Genomic DNA, 23,193 nt, shown 5'->3' on the forward strand with positions numbered 1-23,193 from the left:
TCATTGCTAGCACACAGAAGTCAAAACTAACATTTCAAAAGGTTCTTTCACCTCCCAGGAGTGAAAATTTCTACACAGCTCCCGAGAGCGCTAGGGAAGGTTAACTTTCGATGTGAACTGAAGGCTAAAGCAAAGAAAAGCCACTCATGGTGACGTAATGCTGTGAAGACCATGAATGGGCTGGTACATTCGTCCTACCCCCAAAAGCTCTCTTCATTTTTTTATAATCTTAATAGTCTTTTAAAATACATACATACACAATTACACAAATCTGTATATGATTAATGTTATCTGAATTATTTCATTTGAAGATTTAGTCATTAATTTGTTTATTAAAAATTAAAAAAAAATTGTTTTTAATATTTATTTATTCATTTTGGCTGTGCCGGGTCTTCGTTGCAGCATGTGGGATCTTCGTTGTGGCATGCGGGCTTCTTAGTTGTGGCATGCAGATTCTTAGTTTTGGTAAACATGCAGGATCTAGCTTCCCGACCAGGGATCGAACCCGTGCTACCTGAATTGGGAGCATGGAGTCTTACCCACTGGACCACCAGGGAAGTCCCGTTAGTAGTTAATTTTGCCCAAAGACACCTGACTGGTAGGTGGCTGGGGAGACAGTCTATTTACAGGTGAAGACTATAGGGGACTCAAAGCCTTATTTACTCAAGATTTAGTTGGGGGCCAGGCACTATTAGCCCTTTAACTGTATTAACTGCAGAACGTTCATGGTAACCCTATGGGTATTATGATACAGTATTATTTCACTTTTCCAGAGGGAAGGCCAAGGCACAGAGGTTTTGAACAACGCAGCTGCTAAGTTGAAACCAGGTCTCCAACCCAGGCTGTCTGGCCCCAAGCCAGAGTTCCTTAAACACTACACTGATGAGTCTCACATGGGAAGCCTCATGCTAGCTACAGAGGTGCTCTATTATATACTTATAGTGCCCCTCACCTCCCCACAAAAAAGATACATCCAAGTCCTAACTCATGAACCTTTGTATGTGACCTTATCTGAGAAAAGGGTATTTGCAATTGTCTTTAAGTTAAGGCTCTTGAGATGGGATCATCCTAGATTTAGGGAGGGTCCTAAATTCTGTAACAAATGTCACTATAAAAGAAAGGCAAAGGGAAGTTTGAGACACAGAGACACATGGAGGAAGTGATATGAAGACAGAGGTAGAGATGGGATTGATACATCTACAAATCAGGAACGCCAAGGACTGCCAATGTCCACCAGGTGCTAAGGGCGAGGCATGGAATGAGCTCTCCCTCAGAGCCTCCAGAAGGAACGAACTCCAATGACACTTTGATTTGGGGGCTTCTGGCCTCCAAGACTGTGAGAGAATATATTTCCGTTGTTTCAAGTGACCCAGTTTTTTGTAATTTGTTATGGCAGCCCTTGGAAACTAATACAACACCTCTATTTTGTGTGCCTTGGTTGGCTTCATGGTTCCAAGATTTATTTCCTGACAACATGATAAATCTCTTAGTCATATCCATACTCTTCTAATTTCAGGAAGCCAACAATAATTTTCTTAATTTCAGAGAACGTATCCCAAATCAAGAGGATATTTACCCACATTAACAATGTCAGGAGGTGAGATAAGCTCTGATCTAAGGAGACGCATCAACATTCATCCTCCTGCATCCTCACCTTCTCCCCAGTGGGCCCTTTCTTTCGTCAGTTGCTCATCTCATCTTAGAAATAAGGAGAACACTTCTGTGTGACCCTGTAGTCCTCCAGTTATCATCTTATGATCTAAACATCTACAATTGATGGGCACTTACCCTCCACCTTTTCATATCCCCTTCCCCTCATGGGACTGTTCACCTTAACGTTAGTCGCAGCAAGTCAACTTCAGCTGCTAATGGCTCTCTTGACCAAATCCAATTACTTCGCTTTCATCCTTTTGGGGGTATCCGACTGCATGCATCAGATACCTACACCTCTTTGAGAGCCCTTTTCCCACCATTTTTTGCTCCCATGACAACCCTGAAGCTCCAGTCCATGGCTTGTGTTTATTGAATTGGGATAATCCAGATTTTTGTTGTTAAATGATGAAGCTCCCTAAATTTTAGAATAACATTGAAAGATTTCCCACTTAATCTTGGGGCTCCCCTTGCATTTAGGACAAAGATTGAGACTTTTTCACTTTATATATGAGACTCACATATTTTACCCCTACTTATCTTCAACATCCTTTTCTTTCATTCTTGGATAGAAACGCCAATACTTCTCATTTGTTTTAGAAAACATTTTGGTTTTGACTCCTTCCCTTTTCAAATCAGCATAGCTCCCTTTTCCCCCATTTTCCTGCCCATCCCAGTTACCTATTTGTCCCTGAAGACTTTCCCTTCCTCCCCTCCAATTCTGGCTGGAAAGTAACCTGGCATAAGAGTTTGTCGCCCACCTTTGAAGCTGATACCATACTTTTCTGTAGCATGCATATTATTTCTGAGAAGAAAAGACTTATTAGCTCATTAAGCATGGGAAGTTTTATCCTAAAGTGAGAGTATTTTAATGGAATTTGAGAAGTGCCACAGAGCACTTTGAGGGGGCTTGGGAGAGGGAATGGTGGTGTGCGGTTTAGTCATAAAAGTGATACAAGATGTAACAACCTTATAACTCAAAACCAGCATCAAATCTGGTGTCGGCAGACAGGGCCAAAATGGAAGAGCTCTAAAGTGAGTGGTGCTACCTTGGTTTTACAGCAAAAAATTTCTCTTGTTAGATACTGAACTACAACTTTTCACAGCACTGGGATTATTTTAAGGTACTTGGTATCTTTTGACTATATCATTTCACTGTTGGGGATGAGCAGTTACAAGGGGCAAGGGAGAAAAAAGTAGGGAGAAAAGGTTTCTTTAGCATCTTAGCTTATTCCTTGAAGAAAATGGATGTGTATGGTGGGTTGTAATAGCCAAGGGCAGGTCTCCATTGTAGGCCATACAATTTAAAATGTATCCATGCTCCCTGAAATGATTGGAAGGTAGATTCTGCCCATAGGCTCCAAGACTCAAAGATAAATCCCCTTACAAAGAACCATTAAAGTTTATCGAAAAATTTTAACAGAAGTGTACATCCAGTTATGTGTATACCAGACTGATAAACATTCTTTCTCCACAGGTTTAAAGAGAACAGATATCCCAAATGTCCAAGTTACCATTTGACATGTGGTAGACAGAAGAAGTCTTGCTTCCAGACTTAGGTCCCTCCACAGGAATAATCAACTTAAATCCAATGTTTAAAATTCAAATGCATAATCCTTCCAACAATGTTACAGAATTGTCAGCTGTGCTCATAAAACCTTTAGCAGGTTTTATAATGAACTGATTTTTGGAAAGGCTTTGGGCGTGAAAAAGGGACCTGGGGACCAAAAGATGCCCTACCATTTCCCGTGACTGCTTTCCCAAACCTAGGCTGAAGAAAGTGTCTAGATTGCATTAAGCTAAGGGATTTTTTAATAAAGGGGAACAAGTGGGTGTAGGACAACCAGCAGGTCTAGTCCTTCTCATTCACTGGGTTTAGTCCCAGGGACTCTTCTGATCAAGGACCAAAAACTAATCAGGAAACAGACACACAAGGGATGTTATCATAAAAGAGGGATTACTAATTAAAGTTCAGAAACATATACAAAAGGTCACACGAACAGCTCCCCATCATTTTTGACTCCTTTTTAAGGCCTAATATAGAATAGAAAGTTGTAAATGAAATTATGCTGAGTCAATAAAATTAGCTTCATTTGAGTGAAGATATCTAACTTGGATTTTGGACTTAATACAAACCATGTGGGGACTTGCCCTTTCCATGGCACAAGAATCAGATGACCAGGAGAGATTCTGCAACACGTTTTTTTTGGGGTTTCTGAGAAGGCTCTGAGAAACGTATACCAGAAGACTGTGTGAGTCATCTTCAGATGACTATGTCCTTTGCACTAGAAAACGATCTGCTATAGTTTATTTAGCACTTAAAGTGATTCATGCAAGTATTTAGAACCTTGGAATACTCAGAAGGGACAAATTTGTGTAGGGACAAATTTGGCTGGTGCCTCCTTATTCCTCCTTACCTTTTCCACCAATAGGAGTGTATTGGTATCAGCAATGATTCTAATTAATGATTACAGCGTTCTAAAGCAATATCATGACACATGTTTGCCACCTCCCTCCCAATCTATCTTTTCACCTCCTATCCTGAGCAGAGAGATATTTTCTTGGTCATTCTCAATGCTGGTAAAAGGAATAACTTGAGTTAAGAACTTATTTAACGGTAGCCCCATTCCACAAATGGTAGAAGACTTGTTTTTAATGTTAAGGGGGATGGTACAAACACCTAACCTACCAAGTCCTTAAAACACTTACCCTGGCAGCTCTATGGAATAGACTGTGTATCTATTTTATGAATACTGAAATGGACTCGGTAACACAAGGTCAATCACTAATAAGTCGCTGGGCTCAAACTGAACATGATCTGTGTTCCCTTTCCTACTGTATATGCTGCTGCACTTAATTTTTTTTTTTTTTAATTCCACTGATTTTAACCTGTATTTTTTCAGCTGGTCTCAAAGTCATAAGCCCATTGACTTTAACATATCAATTAACTTTCCGGACAGAGCCACGTAAAATAGACACAGGAAAGCGAGTTAAGGAGAATCAAGAACAAAGCAACATAAATGTCTTTGCTAGTGTCCAGCACTTTGTACAGGTCAGAAATGTGCTTTCTTGTCCTTTGGAACTTTATGCCTGTCTCAGCTGAGCTAATGAACTAGGACATGTGAAATATTAACCTCTAGGGCAGATCTCGAGGTCCAAGAGGGCAGCAAACAGCCTTCACCACTATCTTCAAAGTAGCCTTTTGAGAATAAGGGACCTTGCCAGAAATGATGCAGCCAAGTTTCTGGTGTTTGATGTAAAGCTATTCTCCTTTAACTGCTTGACTTTCTATGCTTTTAGGAAGGTTTATTCTTCTCTGCAAAGGCCAAGTTGAGTAGACAGTAAGATTTTTGCAGCTTATTTAACTGGGGAAATAAGATTATGTTAACACACACTGAAAAGGAGTCCTTACGAGATTTTCTTGTAAATGCTGACACTGCTGTAGGGGCCTCAGGAACAAAACATGCCTAAGTCAAGGAGGTATACACTAGTTATGCATTTACAGAGAGCACGTATCATTGCTGTTAACCCCTAGGAAGGATGCTGCAGGACTGACAGGACCTATAAAGCTCTGAACCAGAAAATTTTCCCCTATCTTTGGAATCAAGTCAGACCAGAGTTAAGAGTTCCTCAGACAGTTAATTCTGGGTAGAGGTGAAATAGTATAGCAGCTCAGAGTTCAGGCTTGGAAGTCTTACATACTTTCACTACTTTCTAGCACAGTGGCTTGAGGCAACTTATCTAATATTCATTTCTCCACCTGTAAAATGGGAATATAGCTTGCAGAGTTGGTATAAAAATCAGTAAGAACTGATGTAGAGGCCTCAGTGCCTCGCCTACAGAAAGCGCTCAACAAATGGCAGCTGTGATTAAATCACAGCTGGTTTCATGGACACTATGTGTCGTGTAGGCAGTCTTGCGTTGTAGCCAACATTGCTCTTCCACAGCAAGTGTTTAAACGATTTTAGAACAAGCAGGGCCAATAGGTGAACAGCTAGTAAGTAGAAACACTGTTAGAGCCACATCCTGTCCAACTCTGGCTTCTGTGACTCTAGAAGGTAGGTTCTGACAGGAACAGGACTGTGGGGATAAAAACTACTCTAAGTTACGCAGAGAGGCCTGTTCTAATGAATCCCGAGGCAAATCTAAGCCTACATCATTACCACTGGCAGCTTAGAAGGTCTACCTCACACCCCCTGGGGAATTTTATGTGGAGCTCTTAAGACGCTGAAGTCCATGTCACACCCAGATCCATCAGTTCAGAATCCATGAAGGAGGAGATGCAGGGACCAATATATTTTCAAGATTCACAGATGATTCTAATGTACTGGCAACTCTGAGGTACAGTAGTCTAACTTCCATAATCCTTTGTCCCCTTGAAGAAATACCAAGTGGGTTAGACTACTGAGCTGGAAGAAACCTAGGGAATAATTTGGTCACACCCTTTCATTACAAAGATTAGGAAACTGAGGGCAAGAAAGAGTATATAACTTGTCTAATTGTTAAACAGCTGGTTGCGGATAAGAGTTGGTGCCAGGAGAAATCTAGATCCTAAAATGAGACTCTAGTGTCTTATTTCTAGAGATTGTACGGTCAGCTTTTTTTGTTTGTTTGTTTTGGTTTTGTTTTTTTGCAGTACGCGGGCCTCTCACTGTTGTGGCCTCTCCCGTTGCGGAGCACAGGCTCCGGACGCGCAGGCTCAGCGGCCATGGCTCACGGGCCCAGCCACTCCATGGCATGTGGGATCCTCCCAGACCGGGGCACGAACCCGCGTCCCCTGCAACGGCAGGCGGACTCTCAACCACTGCGCCACCAGGGAAGCCCGAGTCAGCTTTTTTTTTAAACTGTTTTTTAAGAAGGCTGTACAAGGCCCATGATATAGAGACTGAACCAAGAACACCTCCCATTTAGTAGATATACCAAGCCAACAACAAGAAGATAATTTAGCAGAATAGTTTGAACATGGAATTTCATAGATGTTTTCTGAACCAAAACAGAAAAAGGATTTTATGCAGTCTAATGATACATTGTCACTGGATTCTCTTTTGCCTATGTAGCTGGAGTCCTGCTTGGTCAAACTGGCTCATTAATGCTAATTTGGCTGCTTGGAAGAAAGTATTTGGCTAGGTTTGAGATGCAACCCACAGATCAAAGAATCCACATTATTTCAGTACATTCTCTACTATTCAGGGCTTGGCCTTTTAGTGTTTTATTTTGTCGTTGTTGTTGTTTTTAAAGCACGATAGGAAGTTTGAGTTCTTGAGTTGGCAACTTCCAACTTCCAATATTCTTTTTTTTTTTTTTGCGGTACGCGGGCCTCTCACTGCTGTGGCCTCTTCCGTTGTGGAGCACAGGCTCCGGACGCGCAGGCTCAGCGGCCATGGCTCACAGGCCCAGCCGCTCCGCGGCATGTGGGATCCTCCCGGACCGGGGCACGAACCCGCGTCCCCTGCAACGGCAGGCGGACTCTCAACAACTGCGCCACCAGGGAAGCCCTTTCCACTATTCTTGACTCATTATGACCTCTCCTAATTTTGTATTCACCTCCGCCCATTTTGTTTTTAAAATAACCTTTTATTAGGAGTATCTCCTAACAGGGCCTAAAGAACAGTCATCATAATAAAAGTGTTTGGGAGAGTTTAAGGCTTTAAGAGGAGCTTAATGTTATCTGAATGAAGGCCCATTCTCTAGACTGGGCAATGCAGCAGATTCACTAGAAATGTCTAAAAATAGCTCACTAGTCTAACTGAAGTATTATTTACAATCAATTTTGCAATCACATTACTTAGTTGTTTCAGTGCAATGACTGTTATTTTGAACACTTTACTAGGGTTAGAAAAAGTAGAATGTGTAGATTCACAATTAGAGTATGCTCTAGCCTCTTGGCAAGCTGGGCACAAGTTAATATGCTTGTGTGAACAAAGGCATAGCAGACTGATTCTAGAATCCCTCCTTACACCTAATCAAACTCTAAGAGAGAAAGTACTGTTGGAATATCTCTGCAGTCGTTGGGCTGTGTGGAATTTTTGTGAATATAGACACATGAAGCTTGGGGTTGGATTAATTGACATGAGAGAGTATACCCGTCTCAACTTTAACATCTCAGCTAATCATTCTACCCCAGTTTTTGAGTATGACTTCTTCTAGCTTAGACTGAACAGAATAGGAAAACTGAAATCCAACTTTATCCTTTAGCTCCCTTCTACAAAGGGAAGGAAGTGACATTGATACTTTGGAGATTTGAAAATCATGTTTGTGCCACTGCTTTACATTGCTAGCATTGGATCATTTGGGGTAGGCTGTGGTAACCCTGACACCAGGGACCATTTGGACTGGCTCAGCTAGGCTATGGTGCATGTGCTCTGTATATCTCGAGTGAGTTGGGCAGGGTGATGTAGTGGGTGCAACTTGACATGGAAAAGAGAATGGGGGATTTCTGGTCTAGTGTGCAGTGTGCTTCAACCTAGATTTACCAGAGCTCTGCATCTGGTGGTTATTGGGCCCTGATCCCCCTAACGATGTGGTATTTGTTCCTTATCTGTTGCTATTGTCCTTTTTTCACTTGTCCCTCAGGAGCTATGTGGGGAAGAGAGATTGGTAAGGTAATGACTGCATCCTTGAGTGAAGTTCATAATATTAAGTATCATCTTGAACTACCTTATTAGCTGCTTCTCTTTCTATTAGTGAGATACCAAGTCACCTATGGAAGGAGCTAGGAGTGATTCCCTTTAATTCTAGGAAAGGCTATTAGGAATCCATTGTTCTGGGGGAAAGGATAGTATGGCTTTTGAGGGGGTGGGAGAGGCTTGACAAAGGCTGACGATCTAGTGGGTAAATTTGTATACCAAGCCAAGACATTTCTGGGAAATGGCCAGTGGATTGAAGTGGTCCAACATGGGGTGGTGTGTGTGGGCAGAGATGGGAGGGAGGGGTGGAAAAACTCCTTATGTCTGAGGAACGGGTAGAAGACAAAATGTCTAGACTCAAGACCTGGGCTCAAATGTCAGGGTTCCCATCGAACCCAGCCAAGAAGGTATGTTGGCACTTTGGGCAGGCCTCAGTACCCTGGCTGGTGGGTGATATGTATGAGCACATTGAATGAGCTGTGTGACTAGAGGGCCTGTGGGGACATGATGGAACTCTGCAGAGCACTTCTCCCCCTACCCTGGGTCACCACTGCAGGACCTGAGAGAGTAGCACCTGCTTCAGTCACCAGTGCACTTGCTTTAGTGGACAAAAGCCATCATGGTTTAGTGGTAGCACAGTAGCTCACACTGGTGCTGTCATAACGCTGGGAACACCATGCTGATGGTGACAGAAGGGGGTCCTCACCGAGTCTGGTCTAGTTATGAAGCGATAGTAACCAGAAAGTATACCAAAAAAGCAAGTGGAAGGAATAAGATTCTGAAAAGCTAAACGTTCATAGATAACCAGAATGGGTGAATGGAATAAACTAGTTTTAAAATCTGAGTTTAGAAGAACTCTATCTTGTACTATTAGATGGTAAAGTAGAACACTATACTTCATTCTGCTTACCTCCCATCCTAAAGGTAAGGGAAGAGAGTATTCTAAGGATTGAACAATTTATATGAAATATTTTAGGGTTTTAAATTAAAAAAAGAAACAAGCCAAAACTACTAACATGGAAGCCTCTGGAATTTTTCTATTGCAGGGCCTCTGGGGCAATAATTTGAGAAGCATTATGATACAAAAACACATGATTTTTACTTTGAATTTGGTATCTAAATGTACAGTGGATATTATGCTTGTCGCTTACAGGAAAATGTAGTCAAAATACCAATGAATCAGAGTGAGGGAAAAGGACTGTCATTGCACATTTGATTTCTACGTCAATACACTGACACTATTCCTACCTTCTTCAATAATCTTCCCTCATATCTACATATACTTACCCAGCTGACGAGCAAATACTTCATCGTTTTCATGTCTATCCTTCCCAGGTTACTTTAACATACTTCTACCAAAACTCACCCTTCTTCCTAATTCCAAGCTAGTTTTTAAATAAATCATACAAATGAATCTTAGCAGTTTGTTTCCTAGAATGCACAGTATCAAGTTGTGCTTTCTCGTTCCCAAACGAAATAATCTGAATGACGTCAGTCCAGCCATGTAGCACACCAAGCACGTGGATTTCAGGACACACAGTTTATTCATTTGAGTCCCTCTGTGATTTCACCTATGATGCTTGCATATGTAAATCTTAACTGTTAAACATGTTCCACTTTCTACTTGAGTGCCATTACAATAGTCATCTTGAAAGTCCACGTGGATATTAGAAGAGCTCAAGAAAGCATGTTATTTAGAAGCACCTGCATCTTATTTATTTACTTAAAAAAATTTTTTTGCTTCTGTGTCTGGTTTATTTGATTCAACATAATATTTATGAAGTTCCAGCCATGTTGTATCTTGTTCATTATCATTGCCGTGTATCTCATTGTATGAATACGCCACAAATTTTATCCACTTTGGAGCTGTGTTGGACACTGCTTCTATGAATATTCTACTACGTATCTTTTGATGCATGTATGTGTGCATTTCCTCTTATTTTACTTTATTTTTTATTGAAGTATAGTTGATTTACAATGTGGTGTTAGTTTCAGGTGTATATAGCACAGTGATTCAGTTCATATATATATATATATATATATATATATATATATATATATGGTCTTTCAGATTCCTTTTCCTTATAGGTTATTACAAATTACTGAGTATAGTTTCCTGTACTATACAATAAGGCACTTGTATTTTAAACATTAAGCTATAAACAAACATTTACATACACTAGTAGAATTATTTTATGATATACCATATCAGGCCATTTTAAAAGCAGGCAGGTCATCTTAAACTTTCCAAAACCAGTGCAAGAAACACTGCTTGATATTTAGTTTCTTCTTTAATAACCTGGCTGAATTATGTTAAATTCCAACGTGGTTTCCGTTCCTAGGCAGAGCCCCACGTTCATATAATCTTCAAAGCCATGGCTTGAGTGTTTCTGTATCTTTCTGTAACTCACGTTTCAGAGGTGTGCTGTATTTTGGAGAGTTTAAAGGGAGAAGAATCCAGCTGCCTTGTAACACCTGCACAAAGTAGTCAAACTGAGGTGTACGTAGTAAGTGTGTGTAGACAGTCAGGACTTCTTTTTTGTTACATTTCTGTACATAGACCAAAACCATGAAAAAAGTTCTTATACCTATGTAGACCCAACATAAGATGAGTTTAAGTTATTTGATTCTAATATGTTATCTCTGGTTCTGAGTGGCCTTTTCAGTAGAATATGCCCTTTGTTTTAGTGTTCAATCTACCCTTAGAGTTGGTATTAACCTTCCATGAGAGACTTTGCCAATGGCTCCTATTTCCACGTCTGACATGATCTCTTCTAGTTGGGCAAGATATCTACAGCCAACAGGGCATTTGGGCTTCATCTCCAAGAATGACAATGGCCCTGCTAACCCCATAGATAAGAATAGGTTGGGTTTTTTTAAAACACTTACTGTTACCTGTGTGCTGAATATATTAACTATCACTTTAAGGATTTTTTTTTTAACCATTTAAAAATGAACTTTTATTGTAGTCTGAGAAAGACGCTACTGCAAAGTGATTAGTGTAAACTGCCCTAAGGAGGAGAAACGGGAAAAAATGCAAATCTCTGAGAAAAGCCTACTAATAAAAACCATAGATTGAATCACCTGTTTAATTTAGTAGTTACTACAGTGAAATCCACAGAGAAAAACAGAAGCCAAAACATAATTCAATATACGAGTCAAACGATATCTTCTTCATGATTTAGCTGATTTCCCTTAGAGAAGACTTGGTTGTTTTCAAACAAGATGAAGGAAAAAGGAGTCATTTAAAAATAAAAAGGGGGACTTCCCTGGTGGCCCAGTGGTTGAGAATTTACCTTCCAATGCAAGGGACACAGGTTTGACCCCTGGTCGGGGAACTAAGATCCCGCATGCCATGCGTCAACTAAGCCAGCGTGCCGCAACTACTGAGCCCACACGCTCTGGAGCCCAGAACACCAAAACTAGAGAGAAGCCTGTGCGCCACAACAAAGATCCTGTATGCCGCAACTAACACCCAATGCAGCCAAACAAATAAATAAATAAGTAAATATTTTAAAAAATAATAAAAATAAAAAGGACTTTCTCTTTATTTGTTGAATTTCAGGTTTACAGAGAACCAGGAACCTGATAACCAGCCCTCTCCCCCCACCCGACACCAGTGCTCTACCATGCCGAAGGTTAGGAAGTCTCCAGAATGCTATCTAAAAGGCCAGGGGAACTCGTCCAGAAGAAAAAAGCATATAGGCTCATTTGCTTACTTTTTGGTTGCTGGCCAAATTAGATAAGTTAATAGATGAGAAATCCCCAGGTAATTGCAGATTCTGTTAGACAAGGAGAAGGGTGAGTCTGCCAACTTGTTTTCTTGCTTCTTGTGGTGATATATTAATTCTACTCAAGTACTAAAAATTTAGGAGACAGGTTCCAAAAATGGTCTGAAATAGCTAGCCCACCTGCTTTGAACTTGTGTGCACACAAATACTCTAAGAAGCTGTTGCATGGGACTTTCCTGGCAGTCCAGTGGATAAGACTCCATGCTTCCAACTGCAGGGGGCACGGGTTCCATGCCTGGTTGGAGAACTAAAATCCTGCATGCCACGCAGCCAAAAAAAAAAAAAAAAAAGCTACTGCAGAGTGAGACGGACAAAGTGGTGGAAATGCACAAGCATCCTTGAACTTGACCTAAGGTTCACACGACATCATTATTCTCTCATTTTTTGGGAAATGGTATTGCAGCGGTCCCTGACCTTTTTGGCACCGGGGACCGAATTTGTGGAAGACAATTTTTCCACGGAGTTGGGGGGATGGGGGGATGGGGGATGGGAGACGTTTCAGGTGGTAATGAGCGATGGGCAGCGGCAAACGAAGCGTGGCTCGCCTGCCAGCCACTCACCTCCTGCCGTGTGGCCCGGTTCCTAACAGGCTGCAAACTGGTACGAGTCCGCGGCTGGGGGTTGGGAACCCCTGAATTGGACCAAATAAGCACATGGGTATAAGTCAGTGCATTTTTAAACTGAGGGATGGAAAAATTCTATATGGCAGCATATTAACTCATGCTAAATGAAACAGATTTGGGATTTTAATTGCTTCGCAGTTGAAGCAACTACATTGAACAATGTATGTAACAAAGTGTTCTAGTTTATCGAAATATCTGTATATGGTTCATTCACTGCAGAGATAGATGAGCAAAGGAAGTTCCAATTACAAGAAAAAAAACCTACCACTTAATATCAGACTTTCGCTTATAAAGTCTAAGTAGGTGAGACAGGTTTTGTTTCATGAATTCTATACATAAATTCATGAGAATGCAACCAAAATTTTACCTGTTACAATCATGTAAGTCATCACCATTAACTGGTCCTCCCTTCCACAAACATGTCTAGACATCTACCTTAGGGATCATGATGTACAATTAATTGGCAAGTCTGGAAGAGTAATTCAGGGAACCTTGTATCTACTAAAGCCTTCGGGAAAAAGCCACCCCTATATGATTCCAAACATTAACCATTATTAATCTAAAGAAGCTTTCAGGAAGTCAATTTCTATTCCACCTTTGGCAATCATTTAAGTGATTCTACAAATAAAGTTAAAATAATGGAGGTGGTGTTTCAGAGCACCAAGTTAAGAGTTCTTAGAAAATGAAGATACAGCTTACTGATTTTCTTTCTTGGTTGCAATAATCAAAGAACACAAGGAAAAATCTCAAGTATCACCTTAATCTGTACAGATTTCGAAAAGTTTATTCTGGGATTTAAAGAGTGACTTTGGAGGTTTTCTAACATATATATTCCACTGGATTGTTTTCTTAAGTCATTTCTTCTAATATTAAAATCATTCCAGAGCTGGGAGAAAGGGGGAAAAAATCAAATTTGTACCAGCTGCATAAAAACAAGGTATCTAAGAAAATTGCCCTGGTTATGTCATTATACACCATTTTCAAAGGCTCAAGTCTTGAATATTTCATTTACTGTTTTTCTCTTTTTTTAAAGGTAAGTTCCTCGGGTGGCGTTAACCAATGGCTTGGAGGAGCCTAGGAAAATGAGATTTTTCTTCCCCAGGTCCAGCATAATTTTTCTTTTTTTACTTTTGACCTAATATTATTTTGCAAGATTGAAGAAGTAATCAGTGTCTTAACTTTATATTTACATGAAGTAATATTCAATGCAGTATGCTGTTTCCTATAAGCCTACACTGGTAGCCTGATAAACAACTCAGTTTGGGTATTTTAAAAGGCAATAAACGCCTTAACTAAATAAACCATCAATTCATATAGAGACAAAAGAATTGCTACTTCCCAACGAGCTTAACAGATTTGAAATGATAAATTTATATACTAGGACAATCTAGTTTCTCTGGCTTTTTGGACTGTAAAGACTCATTTATTAGATCTATGTCTGTGTCTTTTAAAATGTGTTATTCAAAATCATCTCCAGCTGCAAATGTCGTTAGTGTGAGTCTAATGCTGGTTAACCCTCTACTCCTTCCCCGTTAAATGAATTTGACTTAATAGTGAGAATACCGTACTGTCTAACAGTTGCACTAAAAACCTGTGAAGTGTGTCTGTTTTCTAGCTCTCAGAGCTTTGGCTAGAAACTGTAAGAAATTAACACAACATTGTAAATCAACTATACTTCAACAAAATTAAAAAAAAAAAAGAAATTGTGTCGAGTATTTGCCCTTTGCATTGTCATTATTTATAACCTGCCTAGCACTCACAGTCACAGGTATCACCCAATGGTCAAGGCTTGGCTTTAGGGCAAGCGATTGGTCAAAAATGTGACTTACTATGAGGAGACTTTCCCAGAATAAGCAGATGAGATGAGAATTCTTCCTTCTCCCAGGCCTGCTGCATGTACACCATCCTTGTTGGGTTTCATTGCCTTCTTAAGACGACAAATCATGGGGGTGCCACACGGGTCTATAGTTTTAGCGTGAGATGAACTAGTAGGCATGGTTCCTTATTGCCGGCCACTTTGCTGGGCTTGCACTGAGACCTCCTGGCCAATTACGAGATGTCATATTTATATTCAACTACAGAAAAGTTTCTGATTAGTCTACACAGCAATGTCAACATCAATGATTCACTGTGAAGGAAATTTACTTGATTCATAAAAAATGCAATATTTAAGCAAGCGGTTTCATTAGCTTTTAGAGCAATCTCATCTGTTCTCTGAACCATTAATGACCTGTTGCAAATTTCTGTGTCTGCTAAGTAATTGACATTTAAATACTTGAGGAAAACATGAATGGATATAAGTGATTAGATAAGGACTTCATTTGTAGCTTCTCTTTACGATCCCTGTTATATATGGTCATTAAATAAAAGGAACTTCGGTAGGTCCTTGAAGATTTAGATTCACCCCACAGTGGCATCTGCTATTTTCTAGTTTTATTACGTAGGCATTTTTAGCATCAGAGAATGCAGTTAGATCATTTGTTTCCTTAGCTGAACTCTATAGTCCTGTGCAAAGACAAGTCTTTGAAAGCCACTATTAAGTTCCTAATCCAATCTTTATTAAAAAGACTCGATATTATGGACCAGGAGGTTAAGACAAATCCTTAAAAAAGTAATGATCAAGCTTTTCTATAACCCAACGATGCCTTCTACTGCAGTAAAACCTGAAGTTAGGAATATGTTTATAGTTTTAATGTTTTTTTTCTTCTTTTCCAGTATGGATTATTACAGGATATTGAATATAGTTCCCTGTGCTCTACAGTAGGACCTTGTTGTTTATCTATTTTATATATAGTGGTTTGTAATATAGTTGTAATGTCTTTAAAAAACAGAATGTGATCCTTAAACTATAGATGTGTGTAGACAATGAGTTCCACCAAAGAAAACAGTGAGAGAAACAGCACTAACATGCTTTCTCAGTCTCTCTAAGGTAAGCAAAGTTTTACTTTCAGGACTAATTATCACAAGTAGGATGTGAATAAAATTTCTTTCTCAGGGTCATTCTCTCCAGCGTTGAGGTTCTCTAACTGAAATTTCATTCTACATTTGCACCTCCACCTAAGAAATCCCATAAGAGTCAAATGCCACCTAGGTTGACTCTCCTTTTTTTTAAAATAAATTTATTTATTTATTTATTTTTTGGCTGCATGGGGTCTTCACTGCTGTGCGCGGGCTTTCTCTGGTTGCGGAGAGCTGGGTCTGCTCTTAGTTGCGGTGCACAGGCTTCTTTTTGCGGTGGCTTCTGTTGTTGTGGAGCACAGGCTCTAGGCACACGGGCTTCAGTAGTTGTGGCATGCGGGCTCAGCAGTTGTGGTTCACGGGCTGTAGAGCGCAGGCTCAGTAGTTGTGGCGCACGGGCTTAGTTGCTCCACGGCATGTGGGATCTTCCCGGACCAGAGCTCGAACCCGTGTCCCCTGCACTGGCAGGTGGATTCTTAACCACTGCGCCACCAGGGAAGTCGCCACCCCTGTTGACTTTTAAGAGCATGTCATCTGTCTCACACTGTGCTCAGTCAGTGTGACTCTACAGATGGTAAATCATTGGCTATCCTAGAGTTTGCTCTGAAGCCATGCTAATAGGAAATTAGAAAGGCCTTCAAATACGGGTAGCTTTGTTTCATATGTTTTTGAGAGCATATGGGGTTTGGTGACTGATCCCTGCTCAAAGCCATTACGATTTAGAGACTGGAAACAAAGTTAGCTCCTGAATGCCAGGGGTCAGTGCCAACAAGTCAATTCATGTAATAAATCTACATCCCTACTATGTGCCAGGCACTCTTCTAGCGCTTAGGATATGTCAGTGAGCAAAATAAAGATCTATTCCCTTATAGGGTTTACACTCTAGCAGGGGAAAGCCATAAATGGATTATAGTCTTTCAGAAGGTGACAGATGCTCTGGAAAAAGAGGAGAGTAAAGCGGGTTGGGAGTTCAGGGTTGGGGATGGCTTTAATAGTTTTTTTAGTGGGGTGGTGGGATGAATTGGGAGATTGGGATTGACATATATACACAAATACATATAAAATGGATAACTAATAAGAACCTGCTGTATAAAAAAAAAAATTAAATTAAATTCAAAAAAATAGTTTTTTAAGAAACACAGAAGGGATACCAACGTTTTAAAAGTTAAATTTATCTTCATCCCTTTCTGACAAGAGTGGAAGCTGAAGTACGGAAGTTAATCAACCCCCTGAAAGTCACATGAGTCTAATATCTATGCTCTTAATGTCTTTGTTGTAGAACAATACAGGCAAAAGAGAGAATTAATCTAGTTCTTCAGATAGGTGGAATGGGTGTTAGCCAGAAAATACTTTTGGGAAAGAGGAATTGATAGCAATGGGAAAAGGATATTTATGTAATCTTGACTAGAATACCAAACCCGCGCTGGGATATATGATGGGAAAAGGTTGAAAAGTAGGTCAGACTGGATTAGGGTGGGTTAACAGAACTCTATTTTGTCTAGACGGTGCTGAGAAGACCTTGAGGTTTTGAGCAATGGTGTAGAGGTCGGGGTGGTGACAAATCTGTGTATGGAGCCATGGTATCAAAGAGTCAGATAGCTTTGTAGTAATGATAGTTGCATGAACTTGCCATTTTGAGTGATTCAAAACTGCCGGTTTCTTTCATTTAATTACTTGGTTAATCTTTTGGAAACAAAGCCTTTTAACTGAAAGGTTAAGGTCTAACAATCTCAAATGTCAGATTCAAGGTTATCCCATCTTGCCAAGCTATGATGCTTGGTGACCCTCAAACTTCAAATAAACAACATGTCCTTAAAGGTGGCTTAAAAAAAAAAAATCAAAGGCCATTATGTCTTGTAACTTTCATTCTAAGACCCTAGAAAAAGAATTCCCATAATGTCAGTTTTATAAAACCTTATGTAAGTATAATGATATTTGAAATGTGAGCGACTAAAGGAACTTGTAAAAGGGAGCTATTGACTAAAGTAGTCATGTCATTATAGCTCCTTGCTTAAAGCAGAACAGATAGCATTTTCCCATTGTATATATGTTTCTCCATATAACTATTGAAAGACTAGAAGGAAGAGTTGCAAGGAAATGCTGGTCAAGAAGGGTGGCAGTAGGGTGAGAGACAGATTTCTGCTTCTTATACATTTAGAATAGTGATATTAGGGTGACGTGTGCCTTTCCGCATCTTTAAAATTAAATTCCTTAGAGATGTACTAATTTGTCAGATAGCAATATTTAAAATGTAGGCAAATCTGTAGTCTTACTTGGGCTAAAGACAGAATCATAAAGCTACTCTAGTATCAGTCACATGAAATTAAACTCAAAAGCTAAGAGAACCTACAAATTGAACTTGAACATCTCTGCAAGCGTGCAGAACGCTGCCCATGGAAAGCTTTCCACACTGTCATCTTAGACTTCGTTAAATGTTTACTTGTCCAAAATTGTTGAGAAAAGCTCCTGATATATTAAAACAAATGAACAGTACGTTTTGAATCAATTGCTCACTGGGGTTTGAAAAAACTCTTATGCTAGCATTTTCAAAGTTGATCAGAGTACGGTCTATTGCCTATTTCCAGACTGGTTTTCTTGGATCCAATGGGGTCTGTGTAGATAGGAACAAGTTGGCAACCTAAGTTAAGAATTAAAGAACCTAATTTGTATGTTCAGTACAGCTGCACATACAAATTTAAAAAAGCAGCTTTCTTTGATTTGAGCAGAAATTGTGTTAAGTCAAAGGGATAACCTTAATTATTCAGTACTGAGCAAAAGGTTTCATCTATTTTCTCAATTTTTATTAGTTCTTTAGTAAATAGTTTGGTAGATGCTCTTAAAAGGAGAAAACAGGAGGAGAATAAGAAGTTGTCCTTGGACAACCTGATGAAATATCAGGTTGAAAACTATTCGCCACTATGATTATTATTGGCCCTTGTGATAATATCTATTGGGTTAGATAGATGTATGAGCCATGATGAATACTCCAGTGGCAGAAGTTAAACCAAGGCTTGACCACACCATGTGGAGAATTTCAGTAACAGCTTGTTGGCTTTTCTCAGGCCCTGAGAAGATATAAACTAGAGGAACCTAGGGATATTGCTCATTATAAATAACCTTAAAGTCAAAAAAAGACTCAAAACTCTTTTGCTTATACCAACAGATAAGGCAAGCTGAAGTTCTCTGTTTTGCTCCCTTTACAATAAATTCCAATTAATGTTGCAGATGAGAGCCGCTTGAGCCACTCATTACCCTGGCGATCTGGTTAGTGTTTACCAAATACCCACTGTGTTCCAAGAACTGTATTATGTTGTATATACAGTGACAAAAATAGATATGGTCTCTACTCTCAAGGGGCTTACAGTATAGACAGGGGAGAGAGAATAAGCAAGCAATAGTTACAACTGCTACTAAGTATTTCAGAGGAAATGTTTCTGATTAGGGTAGAAAGTTTCACTGCCATTAATAACGTTTAGAAGAGAAGGCAAAATTAGACTACTTCAAGGAATTCTATATACTGTTTTCTTATTAATATCAACCACGGAAATATGAAAATTTTGTCTTAAGGGTTTAATTACCCTCTTCAAGAGACAGTTTTAAAACGATGACATTTACTTAAAACATTAATTAGATGGGAGATATTTAAATTAAATATTTGGGAATCTCCTATAGTAATATTGCAATCTGGAAGACCATCTGTGTGACAGAGCCAGTGGGAGGAAACAATCTTGTGATATGCTAGGTTATGAAGAAATGTCAGTGATGTTTCCTGCAAAGTTATCTTAAAATCCAGAGTTCTGAATCAACACTCTTTTCATAAACACAGGAAAGAAACATATGCTCACTTGGCATCAGTTTTGCCACTTCAGGAGTACAAGCAATTCAGAGATGACACAAACCTCTATATTCTAGAACCAAACATGTTCTGTGGTACTCTTAATTACCAGATTTCTCTAAGAGTACAACAGGGTCACTTTCAGATAAGGCCAAACTACTGAACTGTGGATTTAAATGAAGCAATATTTTGAAAACGTAACCATGGGTCCCTACTAGTGGCTTCAGTTATTTAAGGAGCACTACCTAGTTTACGAGAGGACCAGCAAGAGAATATTAGGTAACAACTGGTTAAGGTTAGCCTTCATCAGGAACATGGACTTTATTATCACCCCAAATAGTAAGGTGCTCAACAAGTGTCGGCTGCATGAAATATAAGAATTTGGATGCTAAAACAGAGCACAGTTGCATCCATTGTTTCTGTTAAAGACTTCTTGTATACAAAGCTGAAGATTTCTATCTCTATACACTATCTGGAAACTGAAGTACAGATTTTCTTTTGTTCATGGATATACCTAAAAGATCCACAACAGTATTGTCTATAGCTTAGAATGAAGCTAAGATTTTATCTTAGACTGTTCACATATCTACTGAATCTGGCAAACTTTCGACCCTCTATTTTCCATAATTACCCTTTATTTCCATACCTCTCCTCCCTCTCCACCAAAAAAAATTTTTTTTACTTAGTTCCGGGATTCCTCCCCAGTCTTGCTTCATCGCCATTCCGACGAGTTCCTGCTTCCAAAAAAGCTATACTGTCTTGTGTCACGTACCTTGTTCCTGACAATTAGCCAACTCTTAGTACAGTGTTATATTTTTTATACACACAGCACAGGTATTTCATATTTAGAATACTTGAAGTAAAAAAAGCTCTTTGTGGGATTAATTCTCCCTTCCATCTTCTCAAAAGGATCCAATGAGAATCTAAGTTGTAAGAGCTTCTAATTGTCTCTGACCCACTTTCATGGCTGAATTCTTGTAGTGGTGCCGTATCGGACCTCGGGGTCTTCCTGATTTTGTATTAATCAGGCGTCAGTGCTCAATTCCTCTATTTACAGTCAATCTGAGATGCAAAGCCTTGTATATTTAGAATGCACAGTAGATATATACATAGCCACCTGTTCCCTGGAGAAGCTGATCTCTTCCATTTACCCTGGACACACACACACACACACACACACACACACACGTGTGTGCACACACAAGTACACAGTGCCTTCTCTTGTTACCTCCCTAGCCTGTAATACTTACTGCCTTCACCTACTTAAATTCCTACCTGTCATTCAAAGTTCACTCAAGATGTGTTGTCTTAGGTCTTCACTTACCTCTCACCGGCCCTACCATTTCTCCACACTTGACCTATTGTTGTCCTCTGATTCCTGTGGAACTCTTCCCTTAACTCAATGAAATTCTGAGGTCAGGGAATCATTTACCCCACTTTTCTAGCCCCCATGTAGTCTGGTAGAAGGAGTGCACTTAAAACATTAGAGGTAATACACAGTTGCAATTTGTTCCTTAATATTGAAATCTTTTCTTTACCTTGCTGATTTTCCATGAAAGAACAGGTCTTTCTTCAACTGCTAAGCAATCGCTACTCAAACTCATCCTGCCAATACAGCCAGGTTAATTGATCTGAGTCAGCATTTTGTTTTCCGGATTTAATAAAGAGATCTACCGCTTAGCAGATAAAGATCTAAGTCCTTGCCCCGACATCCAAAGCTCAGTGCAGTCCATCTCTCCTTTCCAAATGATATCACCCCTTACCTCTCTACCACCTGTACTTTCTCTTAGCCAAACTGGCCAATCAGTATTCTTTGGGCATACATCTGCATGATGTACTTATGAGCTTCTGCCTAGAATGCATTTTTCTTCCTACCTTTGCTGATTTGACTTCCACCATTCCTTTGAAAGCCAAATCCATCATCACACCTGCGTCTTTTTCTTTCTGTACCACTCTGTACCACTTAATTATAATAAAACCATACGTTAGTTGAGCGGTTGTCATTTTCTCTGAATTTCAGGTAGGCAGCCATTGTTGACACTTATGTGTTCCCTAGCAGGTGTTAGGTAAATGTTTTCAGCCAACTTTCAATTACAACCAATGAAAAGTTTAGATCACCTGGACAAATCAGAAACCCCAAGAACAAGTTATCAGGCAGCCAAGCAAACATCTATGCATCAAGATATCCTTCAGAAGGCAGGCTGGACATTGAATAAAACTATCATTTCAATTCAAGTACACGAATTCTTCTGAAAAGCCTTAGCTATAGTTGAACCTTGGTCCAGGCAGAAATCCATATTAAATCTCCTTATCGTCAACCAGCTATGGATGGAAGAGCCTGTTCTACTTGTTTTCTACTTCAAAACTGGGATTTTATTTAAGATATCTGACTTCAGAAGCAAAGGGTAAAAAAAGAAATCCCAAAACAAAAACAAAAAATAACACGACCACCACCCAATGCTGATGCAGTAAAGCACAGATGGCATTTTCCTTTTAGGGAGGTTTGAGCACCTACTGTGTGTACCATTCCAACTTCTGATCCTCTGATCTACAAGTAAGTTACATGTTTCTCATCTGGGCTAACATTGTGCCCCAAAGCCAGACTGGTTTGGCATTCTTCATAGGACTATGAGAGCCCTCTGACAAATAGCCAAACACATTTGGCTTATTTCTGCTGCCCTAAATGGTAACAAAAAAACACGTTAGCATCTGCGTTACATATTATAGAAGATTAGAACAGCTCTTGGCCCCTTAGTAGGAAACTTCAAATATGAAAAATAAGTGAGATCCTTTGGGTGAAATGTTTAGAACAAGGAAGGCAGCTGTACCCAACACGGATACATTAGTGAAGATATTTTTAACTTTCCAGTTACTTGGGCATGGATTAATTCTAGACCTCAGGAGGACTCAACTGTCCTGCCCAGAGGAGGTTTAAGTGGTACCTTAAGAATTAACATCTGTGTGCCTGTACTTGTTTAGCAAGCATTGCCACATTTTCCTGCTCGAACTTCACATTTAATAGTTTCACGGTAGGTAAGAAAGATGGTCTCATTTTCAGCCTGAATGTGTTCATCTCTAGATTTTAGCTTGCCAAAAGGCCACAAACGATGAGAACAAGACCATTTTCCAATATCAACTTAGTTATTTCCTTGAGAATCATAGTCCTAGAGCAGGTACACTTCTGAAGCAGCAGCTCTGCGGAAGTTTTTTTTTTTTTTCATGGCTCCTCCTTTAATTTTAGTTTGGAGGCAACTCGTTCTATTGACGGAGAAAATGAAGCTCAGTTGTTATATCCCTCGCCTTCAATAGCAAAGCTGGGTTGTGGACACCATCATTTGTAGTTCAAAGCCCAAGCTCTTAACCACTAACCTATGCTGTCTCTTCAAAGCCAGAGTTCCAATTCTCTCCTTCTAGATCGCACCCTTGCATCTTTCAGTCTAAGGCGCGATCTCTGCTAAACACCCGTCTCTGATGAACACTGGTCATTCTTAGGACTGTTTTGCAAGGGGGGCGAGGTGACTAAGGGTCAGGGACTAAGAAATGGCAGTGCTGTCATTCCACTGCAGGAGTAGAGCCTACATTCTTTACTTCACGTAAAATAGAATTTCTTCTAGACTTCTATTCACTGGGAGTTCTTCCGTTGCTAGCCTAGCAACATACTTCATGTGACAGGTGTTTACTAAATATTTTGACAACCATCAAGATTTGAA

The 23,193-nt window shown here is 39.8% G+C and overlaps 1 protein-coding gene across 2 annotated transcripts in view; it reads right to left on the minus strand.

Moving 5' to 3' along the window:
* The window catches only part of DAB2 (DAB adaptor protein 2), a 52,403-nt gene that overhangs the window by 23,595 nt on the left and 5,615 nt on the right, over positions 1-23,193 (minus strand). The gene's annotated exons all lie outside the window — the stretch shown is intronic.

Source organism: Delphinapterus leucas, chromosome 3 (genome assembly GCF_059928025.1).
Source record: "Delphinapterus leucas isolate spDelLeu-1000000601 "Yukka" chromosome 3, BTC_Dleu_Yukka2, whole genome shotgun sequence".
NCBI classification, from domain to species: Eukaryota; Metazoa; Chordata; class Mammalia; order Artiodactyla; family Monodontidae; genus Delphinapterus; species Delphinapterus leucas.